This window comes from Chiroxiphia lanceolata, chromosome 3, assembly GCF_009829145.1.
Source record: "Chiroxiphia lanceolata isolate bChiLan1 chromosome 3, bChiLan1.pri, whole genome shotgun sequence".
Taxonomy (NCBI): domain Eukaryota; kingdom Metazoa; phylum Chordata; class Aves; order Passeriformes; family Pipridae; genus Chiroxiphia; species Chiroxiphia lanceolata.
Window position 1 is genome coordinate 69,292,937 of NC_045639.1, and position 27,796 is coordinate 69,320,732.

The 27,796-nt window shown below is 40.5% G+C and overlaps 1 protein-coding gene across 4 annotated transcripts in view; it reads left to right on the forward strand.

Moving 5' to 3' along the window:
- FYN (FYN proto-oncogene, Src family tyrosine kinase) overlaps positions 1-27,796 on the forward strand; it is a 143,521-nt gene that overhangs the window by 60,281 nt on the left and 55,444 nt on the right. For 3 of the 4 annotated variants that reach the window (XM_032682669.1, XM_032682665.1, XM_032682667.1), the window contains exons 2-3: positions 798-868; positions 24,519-24,653. The gene's annotated coding sequence lies outside the window, so the exon portion shown is untranslated. The remainder of the gene's footprint in view (positions 1-797; positions 869-24,518; positions 24,654-27,796) is intronic. The other variant, XM_032682666.1, reaches the window with a different exon arrangement.

Consider the following 27,796-nt stretch of genomic DNA (forward strand, 5'->3'; position numbering starts at 1 on the left):
TCCGTTTGCTACACAGTTACCATTCCCAAATGTGGACACCAGCAGAATCATTACTCCTCGGTCTTCTGGGAGTTTACAAACTAAATGTTTTAATATCATTGTTAGTCTGTGCTTCACTAGTTGTTCTTTCAAAGATTTTACCTCAAGGAAAAATAAGGCATAGCTGTCATTTGAAATTACTCGGGGTTGGCGAAATGGTGGCATTTGTCATTTTTGTTTTCTATCTTCTTCAAATAGGCCCTAGTGTGTGTCAAACTGGATATTGTTTTGACTTCCTTCTTCTCCCTCTTTGTTCTTCCAGAGAATGCCAAGTAATTAATATAGTATAAAAATGTAGTGTGGCACAGCCCCTTTATTTTTCTTGTGTAGTTTTCAAACAAGGTGGCTGTCAAGAACCTACGTGAATCAAATTTCAAAACCAGTTTGTTAAAATCACTAAGAGATATGGGGCTGACCATTTTTTTTAGGGTTGAATCTAAAATAATTGACACACTTGCTGTGTGCTGTTGCGCGTTTCATGTCGTTGACCTTGTCTCCCTGAAGTCTGAATAGCCATCATGTCAGTGACAGTGATGTGTCTGAGCAGTCTGAGGGAGTCCTGCAATTATTTTAATATTTTGCATAATACCAGTAGAAAATAATTAGTTGTGAAGGTTCAAATCCAATTACCTCCTTCCCTAAAACAGGAAAAATAGTGGAAGTTGGTGATAGATGTTAGCAGAGTGAGAAAAAAGCGTAACATAATTGTGGTGTTCCAGTCACTAATTATTTCTTCTACTTTCTCTCTTATTTTACAGGGTATGTTTTCAAGCCATTTTTGAGGAAATGTGGTGAATGTAAACTTACTCTCTTTGGGGGGGAAATTTTGGTAAGTGGTGCTGTCTTGATCAATTTTGGTTTTCAATGAGAACTTCACAAAGTTTTATGTTTTAGCTTTTTTCAGTTTTAATTTTTTTTTTAGCTGACGGGAAATACAGAGATATAGTTGATTATATAGTTGATATGTGTTTGTCTTCCTCTGGTGTGGAGACTAGCAATATGAGAAGCATTGACAGAGAACAGCATGCTGGGCCTCAGGGCGAGGAATGTGTTTTCATTTGCTCCAGTGGCATCTGCTCTTGTGTAGCTGTTTCATTCTGTTGAAGAGTGGTTGAGCTAAAACCTAGAGTAGAAGGAATAAAAAGGTCTAATTTAAAAACACAGGGTACAAAAAAAAGCATGCTAGTTTTATAGAAGATCAAGAGCAAAAGTAATGCAGAGAGAGTACATACTTCCCAAAGTGGTGGGGGTGTCCAATCACTAAAATCTTTCTATCCATTCCCAGGATGTCTGACTGGCACACTTGCCACATGGAACTCAGATGGTTTGCTTGTATCTGAGAGATGGTTAATGCTAAAGATAGTTAATACTCCTGTATACTATACCACTTTTCTGTTCCTCCTTTACACACTATGTGACAAGCTTTGCTGCTTGTCTGGCTGTATTGTATGCAACACTTCCAGAGGCATCAGCTTCCAACAGGCTTCCAGTCCTACATTGCTATGGAAATATGGCACATCATGGGTGACGTGTCTGTGCTGCTGAGCTGCACTGCTCTCATAGAAGGAGACAGAGAAGAACAGGAGGTAATTAGTGACATGCCCCAACTAGAAGGAAGTAATTCAGAGAAAACTCTTTCAAGCTGCAAAAAAAAGGCAGCAGATCTGGAGCAGTTTGTAGGCTCATCTTGCTTTTCCCTCTAGGAAACCATCAATATATACATTTCTGGCTAGTACCAATCAATTACCATTACCCTTGGGAAAAAAACATGCCAGCAGAAGACTGTGTCCCTCCTTTCCTTTGGCCAAGCACAGTATCGGACTGGTGTCTTTTCTTCAGGCAGAATGTGCAGATTGCAGATGAAAACTGGCTTATTCTCCGCTGGCAGAAGACTTCAGAATCAGATAGCCTGCAGGGTAGAAAGCTAAAAATCAAAGACTGGCCCTTTCAAAGACTTGTTCCTTTCTGCCATTTAAAAAAACCCAGATGTTGTTACATCATACAGAAACATCTGCTAGCAGATGTTTACGTGTCTTTCTGTAAAATTTATACTCTTAGAGATAAGATAAGGTAAGAAAAGATAAGATAGTCAAGATCAGAATTTTACAAAGAAGCTGACCAAGCAGATGAAAAGTCCTGAACAATTGTACCTGGCTAAACCCTACTGCAGCTCATTCTTTTAAACAGTTTTCTCTCTTCGGGTCAGCTTTTCTGACAATTGTTCATGTTGTAAGTTTGCACCTATATCCTTGTACTGAGAAATACAAAGAAAAATTATTTAACTATAATTTAGTTGTAGGGCCAAAGATGAGCCCCAGGCCAGAGCTTGAGTTCATTAGCCCACGAGATTTTGTGGTGACTTTGATTACTACAGAAGAGAATAGGATCTATTTCTAGTTTTCTTTTTGATGATAGTAATGATAGTTTCATCCTAAAAGTTGTCCAGTGTCCTTACAGATCAACTGATCTTTGTGTGGGGTGTGACAAAACTATGGTGCTCACAGGTGAAGGAGAGCCATAATTCAGAAATAGTGGTACCATATAACACCAAGAAAAAAAGTTTATCAGCAGACCTCAGTCAGATGGTTGTGTTCTAATTACCCTTCAAAGATGCATCAGCTAAGACCAGCTTAGTCTCCATGGCTGACCTTAATGAAAGAACGTAGCCAAGAACAGCAACAGGAAAGAGAAGAAGCATGTTTCTTAGAATCATAGAACAATTCTGGTTGGAACAAACTGCCAAGAAATGGGAACAAACTGTCATCTTGTCAAACCACCACTTGAAACAGGTCCTATTAGGTTAGGTTGCTCAGGGCCTTGACTTTCAAAATTCAGCTGGCTGGAAACTCTACAGCCCCCCTGGGAAACTTCCCTGTCTTCAGAGTGAAAAAAGTGCTTCCTTGTTGCTGCTTATTGTTGTTCACTGTTGAGCAGTGCAAACTTTGAATCTTCTCTGTCTCTGAGAGAGAAGTCTTGAGGAAGGCCTCAAAATCAGGAAAGTTCCTTCTTGTGGCTCCAAGGAGATGCGGTGCCACACAGATGCAATAACTTGCTAGTGGGGAAAAAAACCACAATTTGCTTCACAAAGGTTCTGCTTGGATGATGTTTCTCAACCGATAGATGAAGTTCAGACTTGAAGAGCAGAGCTGCTTGACTTAGTTGAATCTTGAAACTTGGAAGAAGGTTAGCTGACAAAGTGATGCTCCTGAAAACTACCTGCTTTCCTGACTTCCTTAGAGATATAAATCAATGAAAAGAGGCATTTCTCACTGCTGGATTGTAAACATCCTGGAATTTCTTCAAGCCAGTCTGGAGCTGGGTTTGTACCACTCCATGCTTCAGGATTTTGCTCTAGAATTTGTTTTCCTACAGCCATTATAGTACATAAACAGTCTCTGCAAATTTTGTTTCTTTTCACAGATGTTCTTTTCACTCTTCCCACTTCAAACTGTTTTCGATCTTTTATTTTGAGTTAGAATAATCATGAGAACTTGACTTTCTCATCTATAAGGATCTCTGATTCCACTGTATGGTTGCCTGTGGCATTCCAAATTCCCAGGGAGTTTAAAAATAATTGCAAAAAATATGAAACAAGGAAACAATTTTGCCCAGTCTCTGTCCCTAACCCACTGAATCCAAGAAGTACTGGACATCAAGAGAACATTTTGAATTTATCTTGACATAGCAGCTGAGCTCAGAGGCTCAGCAGTTATTTATTTTTCTTGTATCAAAGTCCTAGAAAAGGTCATGCAGCCTCTAGATCAAAAATTCATAATGGATTTAGGAACTGATTAGAGAAGTATACTTGAATGCTGGGAGGGGAATCTTGGCTGAATTTAAAACTCCCTCAGCTAAGCTGATGACAGTGTGAGAAGACCCCTCATTTGATGAGATTTCTCTAAAGCAGCGTTGTAGATTTCAGAGCAGATATTCACGTGGCACTGTAAGTCTTGCACTGACCATAGCACATGGCAGGCAGTCACAGAATGGCCACCCTCCAAATCAAATACTTATGCAACTGCAAGGAGTAACAAGAAGCATGACTGATGTAGGACAGAAAACCTTGGGGTGATCCATGTTTTATTTTTTCTCCCTAGTCAGACTGCTCTTTGCCAGTCCGCGCTCCCCTTGAAACTCTTGCCTATTGTAACACCTTTTTATATTTCTAAGTGTGACTTATGCTGTACAATTTGGTGTTCTGTCCCTGTCTATCTAGACTCTGTAGTTGGTTACAGCCATCAAGATCAGAGGAGGATAAAGCTGTGAAGTGAATAGAGGGACTGCTGTACAGAAAACTTGACCATCTTCCTGTGCCAGGTGTGGCACTGTGCACTCGTCCATTTCCTATAGTTTCCTCTTCCTGGGAGAGCTGTGAATGTTTCAAACACAGGCCTTGAAGCTCAAGGGGCCTGGAAATGCACAGCTCTTTGCCCTCTGAATTTAGGCAGGGATACCTCCCCACAAGTTCAGGGCTTTTTGATGTTTCAGCTGAAATCTAAGATGCTATGCTTCTATTTGCACGCTTCTCTGCAGGTTAGAAGCAACTGCACATCTTAAACAATGACTTCAGCTATTTCTAGTTGCTCAGATATATCGTGGAAAATTCAGATTTCAGCTGCTAAGACACTCATCTGCTATTTTGTTTTGGTGTTTTTTCCCATTAAGAACAGTCAGGTTTTTCTTCTCTGTTTTAAGCAAACAAAAAAAAAAAAGCAGATAATTACTGCTTTGATTTTAAGAAATTATATAAAAACAGATTTTCAGCATCTTTACACATCTTAAATTTTTTTGCCTTTAGAAAGATAGTGATGCCTTGTGCATTCCTGGGTTTTCAATTTGTATGGTACAATTATTTATATCTCTGATGCCTACCAGAAATGCTATTGAATTTCTCTTGGTAATTCTTCACACTTGTCAGGTTTCTGACAAAAAGTATTATAGAGCAACTATGTAGTATCTGCAAAGAACTTGGAATATGTGCTCTCACTGCAAAAATAACCTGCTGTAACTTTTGCTTTATTACCTGTACTCTGCCATACACACAAGAGACCTTGCCAGAATCATTAGCCGTTCTCTGTAATTAGGGCTGACCTGGTGTATTTTGGTCCTATTTTTAATAGCTTTTAGTTCTCCAGAATCATTAACTTGGGCACTGATGTGCCTCATAGAGTGCTTCTGTTGCCTACCATCATTATGTCTTCCTATGAGCTGAAGATTGTCTTCCTCCTTAGGAAGGAAAGTGTGCGGAGTGCTTGAACATTTTAATATATTTGGGGCTTATCAAGATTTGCTATGCAATGCTTGTGATTCCTTCCATTTTAGTCTATTTCTTTTTTTCCAGTCTAGTCTGTGCGGAAGATGTGCATGTTGGTACTGCTGAGTATAGTAAATGTTAAATCTGGTCCATAAGATTTCTAAGAAATGCAGTTTGTCCCCTGCCCAGAACTGCATGTGTCCAGTCCCAACCAGACTGGATTTAGTCTGCTTTCTGTGAAGCATTGTTATACTTGTGTTCAGTTTATTAAATCAGATAACCCTACACAGGGAGATTATGTTCCAGTCTCCTGCAGAAAAGATCTTTGTGTCTAAGTCTCTGTAATTTTCCCAAGTCTTTTCCTACATTTCACTGGTAATTCGTTTATTAGAGCTTTTTTTTTTTTCCCCTGAGTTTGAGGTGATCCAGTTGTTGGAATTGTTCAGCAAAAGAGAGTTAGTCCACGGGCCATCTATGTGGATATCTCTCTTGCTTTAGCCACTGGAGAAGCAATAGGGAAGAGCAGTTAAGACATCAGGTGGAGCAGAGCACTACATGCAGCTGTACCTCTCACCTTTTTTAGCTGGCTCAATGGTAGAGATGTGTGCAGTGGATCACATTACAGCAGCTTGAATATCCATGATAGGATTTAGCAAGTGGTAAATTGGTTGTGTTGTTTTAAATCTAGATAATAAGCACTCTAAGTACTCTGTTGAATGAAAAACATTAAGTTGGAAAATTTAGGTGTTGCTTTAGGGAGTGTTATATCAACACTGCTCTTTTCTGTATATGCATTGGTGCAGTCCATGCAAAACCTCCTGTTCCATCTCACTGGTATGATCTTATACTTTATGTTCCCCTCCCTTCTGTCTAGAGAACTGAATAAAACATTTATGTCCTACAGGGCTATCCAACCCTTTAGAAGTATAGAATTAGATGTGGAACAGCCTTGCACTTGGTTTCATATCCAGCTCTGATCATTTAATGTTAAAGTATAAGTGCAGCTTGGAGCAGGCAGGTCCCACTCAACTGGTAGTAGGATCCTGGGGTGTTGTAGGTGGGAATTTAGTTGCTGGGAAGCATCACTTCCTTAGTGAGCTCATGCCAATTGAGGGGGGTTTTTTCAGAGGTTAGTAACTTAGCCTTGTTTGGCAATTTTCTGCAAAGATCAAAACACAAAGACACCTTTGACACCTTGCAAGTTTATGGTCCAACTGACAAAACCTCTTGAGCTGTTCCAGGAGCAGCCAGAAGCTTTTCACGTGAACAATCACTCCACTTTCCCATGCCTTGCTTCAGAATTAGCTTGAAAAATCCTGGCTGACGTCATGCCAAAAATCCAAAACAGCAACAAAGCAACGGGGAAAAAAACCCGCCCAACAGACATCCAGCACGGAGAATATTGCCAAACTTGGATCTGTTTGTGCCAAGTTTATAATTAGGCAGCAACAGGGTCTTGGTAGGTAATTCACTCAACCCACAGCTAATGAGCCCTGCAGCACAGGGAGTGAGGAGTGCTGCACAGAGAGCCTGGTATGCTGTGTGTAAGACACAGATCATATCATGGATTAAAAAGAAAACATAGCATGATTTCTGGGCATCAGATAAGGCTATTTCTGTGGATATTGCTCTTACTGAAGGAATAGGTGTTATAGTGACAAATAGATCTATAGGTAGGGTTTCAGGCATGAGTAGGGATGTAGATTTTCCTGACCTGAGTGTGCTGTACTTTGTCGTACAGCCACAGTGCTGCTTTACTTCTAGAGTTTCTTTTATGAAGTACAGGAGGAGGGAGATGTTCAAGTAATTCTCTCAACATTAATTCTGCCTCATCAATACTTCATGGATTTAATAGATTTTAGAGTTACAGTCATTTGGGAGATTATTTTATCTGCCAAGTTCAGCAGAGGTTGCTGAAACTAAGAGGACAGAATGCATGTGTGTGTGATACAGGATGCTGTGGAATCAGGATTTAATTATTATGGGATTTATTTAGGAGATTTCTCTGTGCTATTTGTGAAGCTTTATGTTGAGCACTAAATACTTTGCATATAGGCAAGTGATCTCTTCAACAAGAGTTTGGTATGGATCTCTAGGCGTAAGTGTCTGTTTCCACCTCACAGCAGAAGCACACTGCTCTAGTTCTTCATCGCTCATTACATCTCCCTCTCACTTAAACGCTCATCTGGCACGAACATAATGAAACTGCATATAAAGGATCATGAAGAGGAGGAGAGATCTCATTGCAGATTACCAAAGCTGAATATTTTTGGACATTGAGTTATTTATATTATCACTTTGCTACGCTCAAAGATAAAAGAAAGCCTTGGATGCAATCCAGAAAAATCAAGAACAGAAACTAGTGTAAAGATCATGCATTTATGCATGTCTTGAGAATGCCTGCAGTGCTATATCACAATGCCCATTCCAAAATAAAAATGAAGATGGGTGGATCCTGAAGGCCAGTGCTCAGTGGTGGGGAAGATTACTGCTTGACATTACACTCCATTAGCTGAGGTGGAAAGCTGTCAGGGAACACTCTGCATTGTTCTGCAGTTGCCCTGCTAGCAATGGTAAACAACATTTGTGGGCTCCAAGGAGTCCCATACAGTCTCCACTGGTCTGGAAGAGTCAGCACTTCCCAAGACATGTTATCAGGGAAATTGCTGATGGTGATTTTTAAAAAATGTCCAGCAAGCTTAAATTCATGACAAGTTTTTGTTCATGTTAGTTCTGAAAACTCAGAGCTAACAGAGATTTATACAGCCTTCTCATAAATAGTGTTTTGTCCTGGTGACCTTTATACTTGTTCCCTACCCACCTATAGGAATATAATATAGCAAGTCATATTGCTCCTATGGTTTCTAAGGAAAAGAAAATAATGAAAGATTCAACTGTGTAAATGTCATTCCTGCCCAGCCCGTTTAGTGTTATGAGACAGGGAGAAGTCTGCTTTGAATTTTTCCCTCTGGCAGGAGCTTGAAAAACCTTGAATATTATGTGCATCCTCGATCATGTCATGCAACAGTAGTAGTGAGAAATATAAAATCTACTATCTCATTCTGCTAGGGTTTTGAGTGCTGTGCTGAGTGCTGAGAATCCTGCCTTTTTAGTCATACAAGATGCTATCGAATCAACAACAACCTTTCAGGATAGCTATTACATAGCCACCATCGTGGAAATGTGGTCGGGATGGCTTGCATGACTGGAGTGCTGCAATGGATGGCTACAAGCTCTTCTGAAGGGACAGGCAAGGAAGGAGACGTGGTGGTCTGGCTCTGTGTATTAGGGAGTCTTTAGACTGTACAGAGCTTGATGATAGTGATGATAAGGTCTGGAGCACGTGCAATATGAGGAGCAGCTGAGGGAGCTGGGGTTGTTTAGCCTGAAGAAAAGGAGGCTCAGGGGTGACCTTACCACTCTCTACAACTACCTGAAAGGAGGGTGTAGCCAGGTGAGGGTCGGCCTCTTCTCCCAGACAACTAGTGACAGACCGAGAGGATATAGTCTTAAGCTGCACCAGGGGAGATTTAGGTTGAACATTAGGAAGAAATTCTTCACAGAAAGGGTGATTAGATATTGGAATGAGCTGCCCAGGGAGGTAGTGGAGTCACTACCTCCTAGGTGTTTAAGGAAAGACTGGACATGGCACTTAGTGCCGTGGTCTAATTGACATGGTGGTCTTCAGTCATAGATTGGACTCAATGATCTCAGAGGTCTTTTCTAATCTAATTGATTCTGTGGGATTCTGCAGTTCTGTGATCTCAGACAGCATTGATTTACTGACATAAGTTTTGTGCTTTTATTTAATCAGATTGCATTTCTTACCTTGTATTTTATTTTGTGCAAAACCATGATAACTAAAGCAAGTGACTTTACAGGCAGAAGGATAAAAATAAAAATAGCATTAAATGGTTTAGATTCTTTGTAAAATTATCAGTTAAGTCAGGCATGAATCTTAAATGGGATCTAAAATGTTAACTACTTTGGTTCCTTAGGTTAACAAATCTTCCCATTCATGCAGTGAAGATGCTAGATAGAAAAAAGATTCTATGTGAAAGAAACTTCAACTGTACACCGTGCAAACAGATTTTTAGGTTGTCTCTTGTCCTCTTTTGCTCCTTAGCAAAAGTTAGAGGTTTGTCTTTTTTTTTCAGTGGGAACCTACACCAAATTATAATACAGTAAGCTTAAAGCTAGTGGTTACATCAGTGCACCAGCATCTGTTGCTGTGATGGGTGCTGAGTGTGGTTAGCTTTAATTGGATTGAATCATCAGTCTAGGAAAGTCCTCATTTTGCCATGATATTTGTTGCTTGTGCGTGACACTTAAGAGTTTTCGTCTATGTTTTCCCCCTCTGCTAATTCCTCAATATAAGGACATTAATCTCTCTGCATGCCATTTACTATCAAACATAATCTCCTTTTCCCCATATTTCTTTCTGTTTACATCCTTTGATGAGAAATATTTAGGCCACTACATATCTTTATTCTTGTCAGACAGAGCAGATGAAAGATCCATTGCATGAAATTCTTCTCTATCTATAGAGCAGGATATCTCAAAATACATGCGTAAACATATAGAAAGCACAGAGACTGACAGCTGATAGATGCTGTGGACTTTTCATTGTTTTCTACCGTGGTGATTATGCCAAATGTGTCAAAACACAGGAAAACAAATTTGTATATGAGTGAAGCGGCACATTTTTTGGCTGAGAAGGCAATGCAATGTCCACAGTCCTATTTTTAAAATATACTTTTTGATCATTTTGGTATGTGCTAAATGTCTTTGCAGGAGCCCAAGATCATTCCATTTGCTTTTTTAAATATCTTTTCTCTTGAGTTTTGCCCTCTAACTGACTGTAATTACACAGGGAGGCTTAGTTTGAGTCTAACCACTAGCTTTCCTCTGTGTCATTAGATGATGTTGGAGGATTAGCATGCACAGTTGCAAATTACAGTATATGTCTTCATTTTCTTTTCTTGATAAGACAGTTTATAAACCAAGTGTTTCAGATGACACAGAGAGAGAGAGCATCCATCAAAGCTGACAAAGCAGAAGGAAAGCTTGTGTTGAATTACAGCACTGTTTGCAGCAGCCTTTTGCTCATCCCAAAGAAGTAAGAACATGCTGAACACATAAGCTGCATTGCTAGTGTAAAACAGAATTCTTACATGTTGATACTAAAGTATTCATAATTTCTGTGTTAGTGCAGCATGTGCCTTCCATGTGGTGTAGGTTTTATCCAGAGACAGTTACTTGGAGAAACTTGTCTGGTCATGCACATGGAATATGGCATTGACTGCTATCAGCAATAGTGAATCTTGCACGTAACTGTGGTCCTGTCTTGCTCTGAGCACTTTCATGTGGCTTATGCTCAGCAAAAGATGTAGCACCCTTCATCTAATATCTCTTGCGACAGTGTGCAAAGGGTCTATGTATTGCATAGTAGTCAGAAAGCAGTCCAGCTTGAAAACATTTCAAAAGGCGGATGGATGTTGGGCATATCTCCGAGAAAGGAGCTCTGTTTCCAGACAGGGAGACCAAAGCACTAGAGCTGCTTGCTGTGCACAGCCAGTAGTCTTTGCAAAGGGCTCACACTCACATTGGTTTTGGTATTTTTGCTTTTCCCATCCAGCTTAGGTCCCCTAACTTACATCTGCTTTTATGCTTTTCTGCATCTATGATTTGGGTGAATGTATGTGAGACCTGAATTTTAAATTTTGTGGGAAACACTGACCTGCTACTCTGTTGTTGCAAGATCCCTTTTATAGCACCATTGATTTTCCAAAAATCAAAAGAAAATCATGTTTTTTCTTTGAGGAATATATTTGAGACATCATTGAAAGTCATGTGTATTGTGCAGGACTTCTAATTGCTGTATGAAATATTTCTGTTATTTAATATCAAAAGTTTCAATCACTATATTAAATATTTCCCTAGTTGTGCTTCTGATTAAAGAAACAAAAAATTCCTAAGCCACCACTTTTAACCACTTCCTCTTCTCTAAAAGACCTCGTCCTCAATACTACAAGAGACCAGTACCATTCCAGGCCACCATCCTGCTTCAGCAGGAGCTATAAGAGTGCTGCTGTCAAGTTATTGAGATTGCTTTGCTTCCACTGTAACCAGCAATTCTTGTGGTATTTTTTTCCCAGAATATTTCTCCTGGTTTTGAAGCTACCCATGAATATAGTCAATGTCTTCCTATGCTCTTTTTTTTGGATTTCTTATGTCTGGGATATGTTCCAGGAGCTTTATGGTATAGCTTTAGGCTCCTCTGGGTTGGAGATGCTTCTACTTGTCATCCAGACAAGAGCTTTCCTTAATTATTTAAGACCAGGAAAAAAAAAAGAAAAAGGTAAAAGCACAACAAAAAATATAAAACATTTTTCAGTTCCATGGTGGAGGAAGAAAACACCCTAGGCACAGCTGGCAATTAGTTGTATATTTTCTTCAGGTTTATAACCAGCTCTGATAGAAATCTGTTCTTTGATGGACAGTTCTCTAATGATAGTGGACAGCGAGAGCAGAAAATTTAATATGCTCTGCAAGTCAGTGTTGGTTGAAGCACCAGAAAACTGTGAAAGTCGAAGAGAAATCCCCTTGGAGCTTGCTTTGTCTGCTCTCAACTTGCCCTTTCTTGTGTTTAACCAGTTTGAGTCTAGGTCATCTGCCCTAGGCTTATTTGTGTCAGTGGAGTGGGGGAGTGTGAAGGGAGCTGCTTTTTTTTCTCCTTTTTTTCTTTTTCTTTAAACCCAGAACACACAAGCAAAACAATAGGTCAGTTGAAACCATGGCAGTTCATGCAAAGTGTCAGAGTAACTGTTGGTGATGTCAGAAATCTCTTCTTGGTCAGTTTGGCAAGATATAAACTAGCAAGTGACTCTCCAAAGGTACTTCTGTGGTTATTCAGCATATTTATTGTGCTAACAAGTTTGACGGTAGTTTAACATGTCCAGCAACCTCCAATTACACTTTCTGTAATTTACAGAAGCAATTCCTTCTGATGTTGCATGCTGTTATCTGCAAGGGTCTGGAAACATCTAAGCCATCCCAGTCCATTTGTTAAATTTTATAGGTGTTGCTTATCTTAGGATTAAACAAAGACTTGAAAAATAGGATTCTTCAATGGAGCCCATTTAAATCTTTTGCAAAGGCTGCTAAAGTATGCAAATAGCAGAAACTGACACTCCAGATCATTTAAATCTGTATTACCTCTTCAGTGGTTAACTTAAAAACCCCACTTATTATATGTAAATGTATTCAGAAACCAGTAGAAGGCTTAAGTATGTGAGAAATCATACTTTTATGTGCTGTAAGTCATCTCACCTGTGTTGTGTTTGTTCTGGGTGAAAAACAGTGTCTGCCCCTGACTGGGAGCCTCTCCAGGGAACTTGTCCTCAAACCTCTAACACTGTGATTTACAGGAACAGCATTGTGAAAACTCTTGAACCTTTCGGAGCTTCCTGTTTCTTTCTTGGTCTTTTCAAGACTAATGTAATTTTAGCTCTTTCTTAGCAATTAGATTAGACACATGCAATTTCCTTGTAAAATTGCTTGAGCAAGTCCTTTGGTAAACTGTAATAAACTTGTTGTGGCTCAGAGGTGTTTGGCAGAATAATTAAACTGGACTCTAGTGCCACAAATAGGTATGTAGATAAACACCACAGATCTGCTAAGGTGCTTGGTTAAGTTTCTATAAACATAATCTCTGTCATGGCCATATGTGTCTTCTGTTTATGGTTTCTGCTACAATCTGTGCATTGTTCTCTCTGAAAAATCATGTTTTAAGTACGTTGAATGATAAAGCAGTTGTATCTCTTACCCCACAACTGTGCCAACATTGGACAGATTCACATCGATTTGTGCCATGTATGTCTTAGGTATTAATTTTAAAATAATACCCTGGAATGTGTTTATTTTAGAATAATACTATTTTAAAACAATATTCCTGAATGTCCAGGGATTTTAAGACAAAGAAAAGGGAGCAGTTAAAGATTTCACACAAATCAAGAATCACCTTTGTGAGCATCTTTCCAAATAAGCCTGAAAACTGTACAAAACTGACAATTACTTTTTCATGCAAGGTCTGTATTGATTTTGTGCAGTATGACATATTCTCCTAGGTCTTTGTGCAAAAGAAGCTGTGCTAACCTCCTGCCCCTTCCCTTGACGTTCTCATCGTTTTCTGACTGCCTGTGTCTGGTGCCCCTGGAGCTATCCCCATAAACACAAATGCACCTTTCAACATCATTTCTCAAATATTTTCCTCTTTGTTTCAGAGAGCACAGTGAAAGCAGAGCATCCCCGTTCACACAGAGACATACCCTTATGATTCCAAAGAACAGTCTGATTGGTAAAAAAACCCAAAGAACCCGTGGGTAATTAGTACTGTGTATGTAGTTAATCAATTTAAAATTAAATACTACTTGTGCTGGTGAAAGGTTGTAGTAGGCTTTGTTATGGCTTTGAAAAAAATCTAGTTTAGTGAAGGCTGTCTCTGAGAAGGAATATTGGTTCTTTGTGTGCTGCCTGTGACAGAAACAAAGCTGGAGGTGCAGTTTTCACAAAGGATGCTGTAAATTTCATCTCCTAGATCATGGAATTCCTGTGCTGATTTTAAGAGAACAGCCCTGCAATGCAAGGAAGCGGATGTATCTTCTTGTGCACAGCAAAAGGAGGTGGTGTGCCAGCGGTCTTGTGGGTGAAATAGGAACCTCATCTCCGGCTTCCTAGTCCATCATCCTCATCGTTAGACGATTCCGCCTCCCAGGCAGACAGATTACTTCATATTTTCATTCATTAATGATTTATCAGACAGCTCCTCTCCTGAAGGCTCATCTCCTCAGTTATACTCACAGCCCACACGCAACCAGCAACATGTAGCTGCCAGCTGGCACTCTGGCATTGGGAGAGCAAGTTGCTAGCCCTTCCCGCATCTCCTGCTGCCCCCCCTCCCCTCCCCTCCCAGCTGCTCAGCTCACCTGCCAGCTCCTTGGTGGATTAGATTGCACCAAAGCCATCAAGTCTCCATGTGTCCTGTCCTCCTATCCCATTTTTCCAATCTGATAGCTTAATGTGCTTTTCCTAACTATTTTTTTTAATTTAAAAAAAAAGAAATATGAGGTGACTCCATTTGTAAAGTGGCAGTGCTGTATCTGTTATGGAAATAGTGGCCTCTCATTTTGGTGAGACGGTATGCTCAGTGGTGACTTACATTTTAGTTCCAGGTAGACAAGAGGGAGTGCTGGGGAGGGACTGAGTTAGCTGTGTCTGTGAGCAGGAAGGTGTGGGTTGGCAACAGTTTCAGATTTTGCTATCAGGTGCTTGGCAGAACAGCTCTGTTGAAATCCCTCTCGAGTTGTCTGTGTGAGTGATTTTTATCACATTGCTAAAGATTAACTTTATTTCTTGTTCTCTGTTCTGCTCCCAGGAATCAGGCATGCTCTGAGGTCTGGGAAAGAGAATCCAAATGAATTCTCATGATGAAAATCCAGAATTGTTTGCTACTCTCCAGCTTGTCCACTGCAGGCAGGTTGTGACCAAGAGCAAGGGGAACAAGGGCTACAGGATAGGAGGCAAAAAATATAAACTGGGAGAAAAGAAATAAATGAAACTCCCTTGAGTCATTTATACATGAATGTATAACTTTTGAGTGCTTAATCTGCTCTTGGTAAGTGATGACTGATAACTAATTTTCTCTCTTCCCTCTCCCACACCCTCCCAGAGTGTTCAGAAAGGACACGAGATAGGAATAATAAATCTCATTATTTTAACAGGACTCAATACAAATTATGGATTAAGTGTGTTACGGATACCTCAGTAGAGAGAAACTTACTCTTCCTAGGATGCCTAAAATCTATTTTCACTTATGTAGTTTTTGAGAACTTTCTGAGTTATTCAGGCCCCTCCACTTACCTCTTTGGCACAACACAGTGTTGTGCCTTTAACAGTGTTAAAGGCATCAGGGTCCAATCAAGCAGCCTTGTCCCTCCTACGACTTGAGGATTGCTAGAGACTGACACTGAGTGGGCTCAGACTTGGGGGAAGTCTGGATCTAAAGCGAGACCAGATTACCTTTACTCTAGGTCTCTGAGCTGGAACTTTGTACTGCTGCTCTAAGGAGCGAGATTGAAGGTGAAGGGGAGTTCAGGCTGACACACATAATGGTGTTGCCATTCCATTTTGTGCTGCAAAACTTATCAATTTGGATGCTTTTGGCTTTGGAGGGGAAATAGGTGCATGAGATGTCTGAAAAAACAGTGTCAGCTCTGAGGGTATAGGAACTCTTGTTGCTGTTCTGTGGCCAGAGCAGGCTTCAAGTCTCCCACGGGGGGGATGGGAGGCCATGGCAGGACTCCACTCACACAGACTGAGAAGAGAGTGCATTGTACAGTAACTCAGGTCAGAACAGGGGGAAAACCAAGAACAACAGCAAGTAACTTATTTCAAGAGGTAGTTCATGAGCAGAACAAGGACTTGGGACATGGGTCTTGCAAGTCCCCAGACCAAGGACACAATCCACTGGTTGTTGCAAGACTAGTGCATTCCAGTACTGTGGATGAGGATGGCAACCAAGATAGACAAAGCACTTGTATGCATTAGCAGCTGTGTCAAAATGTCTTTCAGGTCTCTCAGTAAAATATGTCAAATCTGGCCCATGACTGTCAACAGAGCTAAGGGCATGTTGCTCTAGGAGATTGCTATCAGTAAAGCCTAGTGTAAATTTACAGCACCTGACTACTTCATTTTCTGTCCTCTGTATGTGGAGTATGTTACCTTGTGCATAGGGTGCATTAGGTGTGCAAGAAGTTGCTGTAGTGTAAAGAGTGTGCACTGAATTTCCACCTAGTGCTACCTGTCTGTGCTAAACCACAGTTTACCAAGCAGTTGTTTGTTTTCTCTTGCATCCCATCTCTTAGCTTTACCACTTGAATTAGAGCACAGGATCTAAAAAAGCAGGAATTTGAACCACACCTTTTCCCTGCAAAATGCATACCATGCTTTTGTTAACTTACTAGATTGTTGCATTTGTCTCTGTCTCCTAAAAGGAGTGAGAGGAGAATTTTTGTAAGTGCAGCAGGTCTGCATATGACCTGGCAGAATCACATATTGCTGGGGTTAGAAAGGGCCTCTGAGGATCATCTACTCCAACCCTCTGCTCAAACCAGGGTCATCTTAAAGTTGGTATCTCAGGGTCATATCCATATGGAGTTTGGATATCCGTAGCAGTGGAGACTCTGCAGCCTCTCTGGGCAACCTGTGCCACCATTCAACACCCTCACAGTATGATAGGGTTTTTCTTATGTTTAAATAGCATTTCCTGTATTTTAATTTGTGTCCATTGCCAGTTACTGGACACCACTGTGAGCTCTTGCCTTGTCTCATTTACTGCCTCCCATGAGGTATTTATATGCATTAATAAGATTGTCCTGAGCCTTCTCTTCTCCAGGCTGAAGAGTCCCAGCTCTCTCAGCCTTTCCTCATAGGAGGGATGCTCTAAACTCTTAACCATCTTTGCGGACCTTTGCTGGATCTGCTCAAATAGGTTTGTTTGTAAGTATTAAGTCCAGCACAGCATTTCCAGTTGTGAACCCAGTCACTTGTGTTAGGGACTTACCATCAATGCACTTCAGGAGTCTCCTGGATTGAACTCTGCTGATTCAGGTTGACATTTTAAGCATTTTTCAACATGTTTAATGTATCTGTGGCTGCTATTTCTTTGTGCAGGCTATTCAGTCACTTTACATTATTAAACTATTGAACATCATCCTGAAATTATGCCCTGTGGAATGCAGTTTGCAAAAGAAGGCTCAGTTAAGCTTGTACCAAAATGAAACATATAACCCACCTAATATGTTGGGGTTTATTTCCTCCCTTTTTCTCATGCTTAAATGTAAAATAAGCATTATACTGTAGGAACCAGGCAAAGGCTAATTTGCCTCATTTGAATGTGAAAAGGAGCCCACATCCTTCCTGTGCCCTGCAAAGAATGCAGAAAGACTTTACAGAGAAAACAGATGTACTAATATGTATCACTTGTTGGGGGGAGGGGGAATCCAGGGTGCTGCCATTAAAGCAATGCTGAACTTGCAAGAAAACAAAAGCACCAGTATACAAAACATAGTTCTGGGAAGCTGACACAGTTGGGACTGTTTTCTTTTGCTTACATTTATGCTCCTGGCATATGAAAAGCTGCTCTGGAAAAAAAATATATACAAAAGAAAACATGGAGCCTCATTTTTCACACTTCGTCTTTACTGAAGACAATTGAGTGCCCAAAATGCAAACAAAAGACAGAGGCTCTAGCCAGGTCATAGGGAAATCTGCATTTCAGAGTCAGTATTGCCTCATCAGAAGAATACACTACTGACATCATAAACAAAACAAACATAGCTTTTGGAAGTATCCCTTAATTTTATTGGTATTTTATATACCTCTCTAACACATAAATATGAAAGAGCTAGTCTTGTTATCTCACAAATAATGCAGGATATAGTGGGAAGGGTTTTAATGGTCTAATGGTTTTTTGCATAGAAGATAGAGAGCAAATGATCTCAGATGTTATTTCTATGGCTATGCAATCCAGTTCAGAGTACTACCCTTTCCTGACCCATCTGTTTATCCCTTTCCAAGAACTTTGGCAACCAGAAGTCAGCACTGACCAGTCAGCCTGTGAATCCTAGTGCTCCTAACTTCCCAAATTCAGCAACCTGCCTGATGCAGATTTGGCCCTGTAGCAGTATAGCCTATCTTGCCAGCTTTTAGCTTGCAGACAGGAGGCAGTAGCATGTGGCCATTTATAATTTATTATATACATGTATCGCCAGTCAAGGATAAGTATAGGAGAATACTTTAAAGTTTCCTATTTAAATGCTGCCTCAGACTTCCTAAATTAAAAACTGGTTTTCATGAGCAGAGGAGTGAAGCATAACAGTTACACAAATTCCTTCGTTCAGCAGTTTTAGCTGGGTAACGTCCATGGGTGGGTATGGCGCTTTGTGAAGATCTTGTGCTTTTTCCCTAAATGCAACAAAATGGCCATTTCCTTACAGTCTGCAGTACTGAGGTTCAGGACAACAACAAAGACCCTTCAAAATTGACATTTCCTGCTTGATGTACTGTTTGCACCTTTGGGAGGTGTTCTTGATTTGCAGGAGTTTTAAAACTGTAGCATTGACACAAATATCCATGGATAAGACAGGCTCAATAACCTTGAAAAGGGAAATTTTCAACCCACTTACCTAAATCACTTACATGAATGTGAATGCAGCACAAAAGCTGAGGTGTTTGAATTGCAGTTTAACTGCTGGCTTGTTTTGTGGGATCAGGCTAAATAAAATCTTGGCCTTGAATTAATATCTGTGTATTGGAACAAACATCTCAATGCAGCACACTGCAGAAGGAAGGAAGCAGAAGAGAAATTAGATCACCTTCCTGCATTATTTCTTGTAAGTGTAGTCTTCTTACGTATGGAACACACATTTCCTGTTGTTAAAATATTGTAACAGCCTGCAGTAGTCAAACAACAGATAATTTGCTGTTGCTGAAAACTGGAGTCCTATTAGATGAGCATGTTTAGAGGGAAGTATTCAAAGACTGCAGATGATCGGACCTCTCACGCTCTGAAAAGATAGTGAGCGTGAACTACATAACAACTACTGTAATTGTCATAACAACTGGAGTTTTACATTATGAAAGAAATAAAAGACTGACTCTTCATACAAATGACAATGTGAAGATATGAGTGCTTTTGGTTCTTGCTTTTTGTTTTGTATCATCTATGCATTTAGACAGAATCATATAGATATCTTATCCTCTCTTCTTCATGTCCCTTAATCCTAGAGTGCAGGTGCTTTATTTGTTTCTGTCTACAGTAATACAGGTTTGTACCCATACTCCACATGTTGTCTTACAGCACCATTAAGGCCCAGCTGCATGAACTGCACCAACTCTGTTTTGTGATAGCAGCCATGGAGGTGGCAATCCAATTCAATAACAGAATCATCAATCATAGAATAATTTGGGTTGGGAGAACCTTTAAGGTCCATCTATTCCAAAACTCTTGCCCTGGACAATGACACCTGCCACTAGACCAGGTTACTCAAAGCCCCATCCAATCTGACATTAAACATCTCCAGTGGAACTTTATCAGCTTCTCTGGGTAATCTATTCCAGTGTCTCACCACCTTCATTGGAAAAGATTTCTTCCTATGTCCAGTTCAAATCTACCCTCTTTCAGTTTAAAATTGTTGTCCCTCTTCCTATCACTACAGATCTTGGTAAAAAGTTTCTCTTCGTGTTTCTTATAGCCCCCTTTCAGTTTTGAAAGGCTGTTGTAAGGTCTTCCTGGAGTCTGCTCCATGCTGAGCAAACCCAGCTCTCTCAGGCTGTCTTCATAGGAGAGGTTTTCTAGGCCTCTGATCTGATCCCTCAACCTGCTGGTCATGTTTCTTTTGATGCAGCCCAGGATATGGTTGGCTTTCTGGGTGGGACTCATACATTACCAGCTCATGTCTAAATTTTCATCTATCGGTATCCTCAAGTCCTTTTCCATAGGGTTACTCTCAGTTCCTTCATCCTTCATACTTCACGCTGACCCAGGTGCGAGATGTTGCACTAAGCCTTGTTGTATTTCATGAGGTTCACAGAGGCCCACTTCTCAAGCCTGACAAGATCCTCTGGATGACATCCCTTCCCTCCAGTAGTCAATGGCACCACTCAGCTTGCTGAGGGTGCGCTCAATCCCACTACCTATGTCATTAACAAAGATGCTGAACAGGGCAGGTTTAGATTAGATATTAGGAAGAAATTCTTGACTGTGATGGTAGCGAAGCGCTGTCGCAGGTTGCACAGAGAAGTGGATCCTGCAAGTGTTCAAGGCCAGGTTGGATGGGGCTTTGAACCATCTGTGGAAGGTGTCCCTGCCCAGGGCAAGGGGGTTGGAAATAGATGATTTTTAAGGTCCCTTCCAACCCAAACCATTCTATGATTCTATTATTAAATTATTTATAATTCCTGATGCTTTGCAGCCTTAAAACCCTTATTGCCTAAACATTACAACATATACACAGGTCCCAACACATCTTAAAAGATTCTGTGGCTTCTCATGCTCAGCCAGACTGTGGACCACATTTTGTGGCCACATTCTGGGGGCAGGTCACATCAAGGTGGTAGGCGAAGAAGGACAAAAGTCTGGTTTTTCTTTGTCTAGAGGTGGTCTGATGTTCCACTTCAGTGGCTGTAACACATGATATGTCTTCTCTGAGACCACACTTCCTATGGACATTCAAAATGGTAATTTTTATCTGTCTCTCGATCATGGTCAGATAGCAGATGCAGGCTTTTATTGTGGTAGAGTGACCCACTCAAGTAGCTGCAGAAGAGCAAAGTGAGAATCATCACAAGACTTTCTCTTCTTGGAAACACTCCAGGCACACAGAAAGAGGAAGCCCTGAGTGTTTCATCTGGTTTTTGCATTATACCATTGCAGACAATCTTTCTGCATGGACTGAAGCAGAGAGGAGCTGGAGGAATGAGAGAAAAAAAAAATTGTGAGTAGCAGAGGTGGAAGCTTTTCTTAGGAGGGGAAGTAAAAGAGAGAGGAGGGAATGAGTTTGGGATCTGTTCTTTTTTCTGTTTTCATTGTATAAAGCTGAGAGACAAACCACGTTCAGTCCTGGTATTTTCCCTCATGAGTTCTGAAAAACTGTACCATTGATATGTGGGATTTTTATATTTTCCTTTTATACTGAAGTTATTTCAGGAGCAACAGCAACCAGGCGGAGAAGAAAATCTTTAGCTTAGCCTTTTATTCTCAAGATAGGCATCGTATCATCCTTGATCTGGTTTCCTACCATAATTCATGTTTTCCATGGAAAAAAAATATTCCCAGCTTCTCCTCTTGCTGTCCTTGTGCAGAAAACATCAGTATTGCCTCAGTGTTCTCTGACATCAAACTATGCAGCCTGAAAGTTGCTAGAGCTTGGATATTGAAGTGAGTGGCAAGGCAGGACAATCATATTGAAAACAGGTCCACGCAGTCCCCTAAATTTTAGAAGAATGGGAGAAAGGGAAGAAGAATGTTTTGTTTTGAAGTGAGGAAACTATGTTAGGAACTCTTTTGAATGTACTATGACCGTAAAGGACTGAATTAGGCTGTTCCTGAGGTTTTAAATTAATATCCTCTATAGAACAGGTGTTTCATGCGTGTTATGTGCAACGAGCCAATTATATATACAAGTCATGTAAATTTAAGCTATAGATTAAATGCTATGTATACATCCAAATGCTACTTAGAGATGTTTGTCTTGGCTCTCTCTTTCTTAGACAGCAGGTATCAGTGTTGCTGCTAAGAGATAGCCATGTGTTTGGCTAGGTTTTGGGTTGTGCTTTGTTTTCTCTCGTTTTCTTCAGTGGGGAAAGGAGATTGGATAAAACTCTTTTCTGGTCTCTGTTGACATCAGCACATTCGATCTGCCTGTGTCCAAAAGAATTATGTCAAAGCAATTGCCTGCATTTGTTTCTTAGCGTGTTCTCCAGCAGCACTGTCGCTTGAGGGTCAGACTGGAATACATTAAACTGGAATTGGGGCAGAAACTGCAGCCAGCCTCAGGTCAATGATGCCTCTTGAGATTTGCAAAAGTGACACTTCTGGGGTTCATTGCATTAAATTCCATAGCGTTTCTGTGTCTAGTCTGGGTGAATTACAAAGGCAGATGGGATGGTTAGTCTCTCACTCTTCCATATAATTCTTTGTCTGTGTGTCTGGAATAAAAGGACAAGTCTTGCATCTATTTATTTTGTAATATTTAAAAAAAAGATTTTTTTAAATCCATGCATTAAAGCTCTTTGTTTCTATGTAGTTTCTGTCATTTATGTTTAGGATAGTTACTTCAGTTACTTCATCTGTAAAATTATATTTGCGGATTCTAGCCTCTATGATCCTTGTAATGGTACAACTTTTGACATAAGCAAGCCTTTACAAGGCTTAAAAACACAGTTGCACATGTGCTTAACAGAATATCCTCATGCTGTAAGATGTAGTTGGAGTTGTGCCAGAGGAAGAGGAAGAAAAAATGCATCCAGGAGGACAGAAAGTATTAAGAGGCAAAAGTGCATAATTCAAACCATACTTTTGAAGGGTCTGATTCATCTTTTATTAGTAGTTCTGAAACCTCACTCTCAGTCAGCTTTCCCAAAACTTTTGTTCTGTTAATGACTAAAGAGTTGCCAGGTTTGTGTCTTGAGAACTGTTGATAGGAATACTGGGTATAGCAGGGATGAAGTGGTGGTGTGTATGAATGCATGTACGCGTATATATATACACACCATGCTTGGACAGGCCATCTTCCTCCCTAAAATTTTCACAGACTTTCTTGTTTTAGTTCACTCTGTGGAAGTTTTGTACTACAATTTTACTGTATGTTTCTTTTATGTTTGTAACATAGCACTGAGATTTTACTATGTTGAGCACACTGTGTTTTAGCAGGCATCACTTACTGAGTGACCGAAAGTTTGAAAAACATTTTTCCCACCTGTTGAACAGAAGAATATATGTAGAATCATAATTAAATATAATTAGATGTTTGTTTGAAATAATGCCTTCTAAATCTCTGGAGTGGCATATGTGAACCAGTCCTGAGCTCAAGCAATTGGGATTATTTTATCTGTTTTGTTTGCAGAATTTACACTGCAGCATTCAGTCGTAAGTGGGTTCATTCGAGAAGCTTAAAATGAGATGATACCAGCAACTGGCACAAATCAAACACTTCCCTGCCTTCCCACTCCTGCACATTGATAGGATTAATACTTTCTGGCCAAAGGCCCAGGTTGAGACAGACAGCATGGACAAAAGCTCGCACTGCCTCTTTAAAAACCACCAAATCTAAATATGGGCATGCTGTGGGATGAAGCAAACTCAGTTGCCAGGTCCTTAGGAACCCACCTGCCCAACCTCAGCCTTGGGACAGAGCACGAAAAGCTTTCTTGGCAGCAGCCAGTTCCTTCAGGATGGGGGAAGAGAATGAGAAGACATATGTATGTCTTGAGTGACCTAGGAGGTGCATGCAGAAGCAATGCTCACACATCCACTCATCCTGCTTAAAGGCACTAACTTGTTTTCCTGAAGAAGGTAGCTAGTCCAACAATTCATCCCAAAAGGATGAATTTGGGACAGGGAATATCTGTGAGATATGGAGGACTTCTTCCCTCACCATGATTCTCTGAGGTCACTTTCTGTGGCTGGGTGATGCTGGGATGAAATCCCAGGCAGATCCCTGGGACAGGGTCCCAGTAGCAGGCAGCAGAGGAGGTGAATTGCTGAAGCGAGGAGTCACAGGTGCTCTCTCAGTGTCAGAGCTGTAATAACACCCATCAGTTTCCTGAAAGTGGTTTCCTTGGCATTCCAGTGTGAGGAACTTTGTACAGTGAGGCTTTGTGTGGAGCAAGTGCTGGGAATTGAGAGCCTGCAGATCCTGCAGAAGACAGACAGTTGGATGTCATTTGTACTTAGATGGCATCCCCAAAAGGTTGGGGTTTCCCCTGGAGATATTTTGTAAGCCATGAGCAGGAAGGCTGCCAGGATTACTACCCTGGAGAAGGAGTGTTTCTTGGTGGCAACACAAAGCCCAGTGTGATGCAGTGACCACTCACCTGACCTCCAGCTTTAGGCAGGCAGTAGGTCTTACCTGCAGGAGCTCCTGCTTTGTGCCGATTAACCCAAGCCATGTGGGTGTGCATCCTTTTCAAATCGAGCATAGTTACTTCCACAACTTTGCAGAGACAGACAGTACATCACAACCTGTTGTGTAAAGGGTTAATTACTGGTTAATTACCCATAACAGATCATTGCTGAAAAAGCAGAACAAAGTTGCCTGTTCACAGTCTGGACTGTAATAGCATTCTGTTCCAATGCATTTTCCACCTTTGCTAGACTAGAGCCTGCAGTTGCCAAATTTATTCATTGTATGAATACTGCTATACTGTGAACAAAATAACAAAATGCCATTTAAGATTTTGGTTTATAACAAAGCCTTCTGCCACTCAGTTTTCAGTCATTTAATTTCTTTTCCCTGAACCCTCTTCCAATTTTTCCAACACTTTTTTGTAAAATGAAGCAACAGAACCTGAATATGTTATTCATGGAGCAGAGGAATGAGAACCAAATACAGCATCACCATAACCTACCTACTCATCTTTTGATTTTCATTTGTTTGTACAGCTGAGGCTCACATTAGCCCTTTTGGCCACAGCCTTGCGTGGGGAATTCATGTCAAGCTGATTGCTTCCCAGGATCCCGGGTCTTATATTCAGTCTCTGCTTTGGAGAATAGAGTCCTCTCTCTCCCTCTCACCCTGTAAGTATGGCCTGTATTCTTTATTCTAATAAGGTGATTCTGTACTTGGCCATATTAACACCTAAACTGGTTTCTCCCATCTTTCTACAGATCCCAGATGCTCTTGTAAGGCTTATCCCTTTGTGGTTTGTTTTCTGTTTTCCACAGTCTCGTGTCTAACCGCGAAGACTTAACTTTAATCCAGGTCACTGATAAGGCTATTAAATAGTAAAGAGATGATCACCAATACCTGTGATAACCCAATAGAAACCCATTTGTGTGCTAATAAATAGTTTTTCATTTACTGTTACACATTGGTTTCCTTCATTTATCAGCTTTATAATGCTTTTAATATGGCTGTGGACTCAGAAGTGACTTTAGTATAAAATAAGTTGGAGGTTTTTGCCTGACCTCATACAGTGCTCTCCACCTATGGAGTCCTACTCTCCGTGTATAGATGGAGACACTCCATAAGGCTTCAAAGCATTCAGTTTCTTCATAAAGATATCCTATAGAACAAGTCAAATGACTTAGAGTTGTAATACTGTTAACAAAGCTGCCTTCACCAAGTGAACTTGTAATTTTTACAAGAAATTACATCAAATTAGTTTGACAGGATCTATTTCCCTCAAAGCCAAGTTAATTGACTTTTATTACAGAGCTTTAAAAAAAATTATTAATCGAGATCTATATTGGTTGTTTTATCCTCTGCAAAACACTGAAGACTCAGCCAATCGGTGTGTAATTACTTTTTACCTCTCTTAAACAGTAGCCCAATATGAGCCTTCCTCCTGTCCCTGGTCCTTCCCCAGTGGCCCAGAACTGCTTTAGATGCAGCAGTAGCAGCTCCAAGACTAGATCTTTAAAAGCTTCTGAAACAAGTTTATTGCTAGCAACTCATCTGAATCACCCAGAATTGTTTATCTGCTGTTTAACAACGCCTCTCCAGGGGCTACTGTGGTGGGAAGCTATTTCATTATCATTATCATAAACAGATCATCCAGCCTTTTATCTGTGTGCCAATCAGAAATATTTTTTCATAACTCCTGTTGCTGTCATATTGTTATGAACTATTTTACCATTTGTATTGTTCAGGATTCAGCATTCATAATTTATTTAGAAAAATAAAAAATTACGCATCTGATTTTATCTGCCTTAATTTTTCCTAGTGTCTTCTTCATTCCTCTATATAATCTTTATTTATCTTTTTTGCTTGTTATTATATTTTCCCCTTTCTCTCTTCATGTATCAGTTTTGTATATAACATTTTATATGTTTTTTCACTTCTTTTTGAAACAACCGAGCTGTTGGGGTTTTTTTATTGTGTGTTATTTTTATCTAGCCCATTTTCATGGTTGTAGCACTGTAGGCATTTAGGAAATGTCTTAAACTGCTTGCAATGTCAGCAACTTTCTGTATGTTCTGCCTTCAGCCTGGTTTGACTCCCATTCGCACTAGTTTTGTGAAATTGCCTCTCAGAAAGCATGCACTGTGATTTTACTTTATGCATATATAAAGAGCATGTGTTCATATATTGCTTAAAATTTTGCTAGTCTGGGTTTGATTGCAGACAATGTCAGCTATCTGCACAGGAAGCGTTGGTCCTTTTCAGTCTAAACAACCAGTAACCTTATGGTTTGTGATCATTTCCTCCCTCTGAGACACAGTGGAGAGCAGGGATGCTCTGACTCCTCTACTAAACCACATATGACTCACAGGCAGTTCAGGTAGCTCCATCATGGGACCAGCAGTAAGTTGTGCTTGTGCTGGCCCTGCAGCTCCTGCCAGTTGCAGTCCCTGGCTGGAGAAGGAAGCAAGTAAGTGGGTCCTGCTGAGCATGGCATGGTTGTGTGGTCACCACGGGGTTTAGCTTGTGTGCAGTGGAGTTTAGCTACGTCCCATAAGCTCCTCATGTTGTGGTGATCATGCGGTGAACTGCTTCTGAATTCTCTTTCCCCTTTGGTGCTGCAAGGCCTATGTTGTGTATGACTCATTTAGCTAATTGGCAAGAGCTTTATTTCAAGGGGTTAGGATGGCTGATCTTTCTTTTAAATTAGCAGTTAGTGACTTGTCATTTGTAGCCCTTTGGAAAGTACAAGGGTGTAGTGCTAGTGACATAAGGATTCCAGCCTAAGTAACACAGGGAGGGATTTTGTACTTCTTGTATATAGGTGTTGAAGAAGTCCATCATCTCTGTACTCTCCAAGATTGTTTACTTCCAAGTTGTTGGTCTCTCGGACAGACATCATTTGTGACATATATGGCCTGTCAACTCCCCTCTTCCTTTTGGAACTTTTAAAATTGACTGCAACTGTTTCTGTTAATAATATAATTTAAATGTAGCTATTATTCTTCAGGAATATTTTTTGCATTGTTACTTTGCAACTACAACTGTTTCTGTTAGTAATATAATCTAAATGTAGCTATTATTTTTCAGGAGTATTTTTTGCATTGTTGCTTTGCAGGTAGAACGACATTTTTTTCAGATTCTTGTAATTAGCATATAGGCAACTAGAAAGATTTATCTTCTCATAGCCTCTGCTTTGGTTAATGTTGTCCTCAATATCATGGGTTTGTGCTGCATATGACTGTGGTTGTTTCTTTAACCCAACTTGTCCAGGCAACCTGGCTTACAAAGTGTGTATTTGTTCCCTATCAAGAGGTCCCTTTCCTTTTACAACACAATCCACAAATATGACATCTGTCCCCTGTGCTGTTTACCTAGTTTTTAACTTCAGCAGCCTTCATTTTTGTGTCTTTTTGTGCTAGGAAACAGGGAGGAACTCCAAACAGAATCTCGCAATATCCTGAATTGTTGAGAGATGTGTAGTTCATGAGGCGTATCACAAAACAGTAATTTTCAGTGAAACTCTGTTTGTCTGCTCCAGATTACCATCCAGTCCTGCACTTGTCTTTATGTCTTAAATACACAGAAACAGAGAAACCTCTGTTGACTACCTCTTCCTCACGCATTGCTCTTTTCATTCTGCTGATGAGGATGGTTGGAGCCATCCTCAGGGGCACTTTGGGTCAATTGCTCTTACTCAGAGGGCCAAACTGGGGAGGGCGTGCAGGCAGTGTGAGGGGTAGCTCAAACACCACCAGCGAAATGTTACCACAGCGTCCAGTGGATGTGTATTTGCTTGGCCAGGTGTGTGCTATGG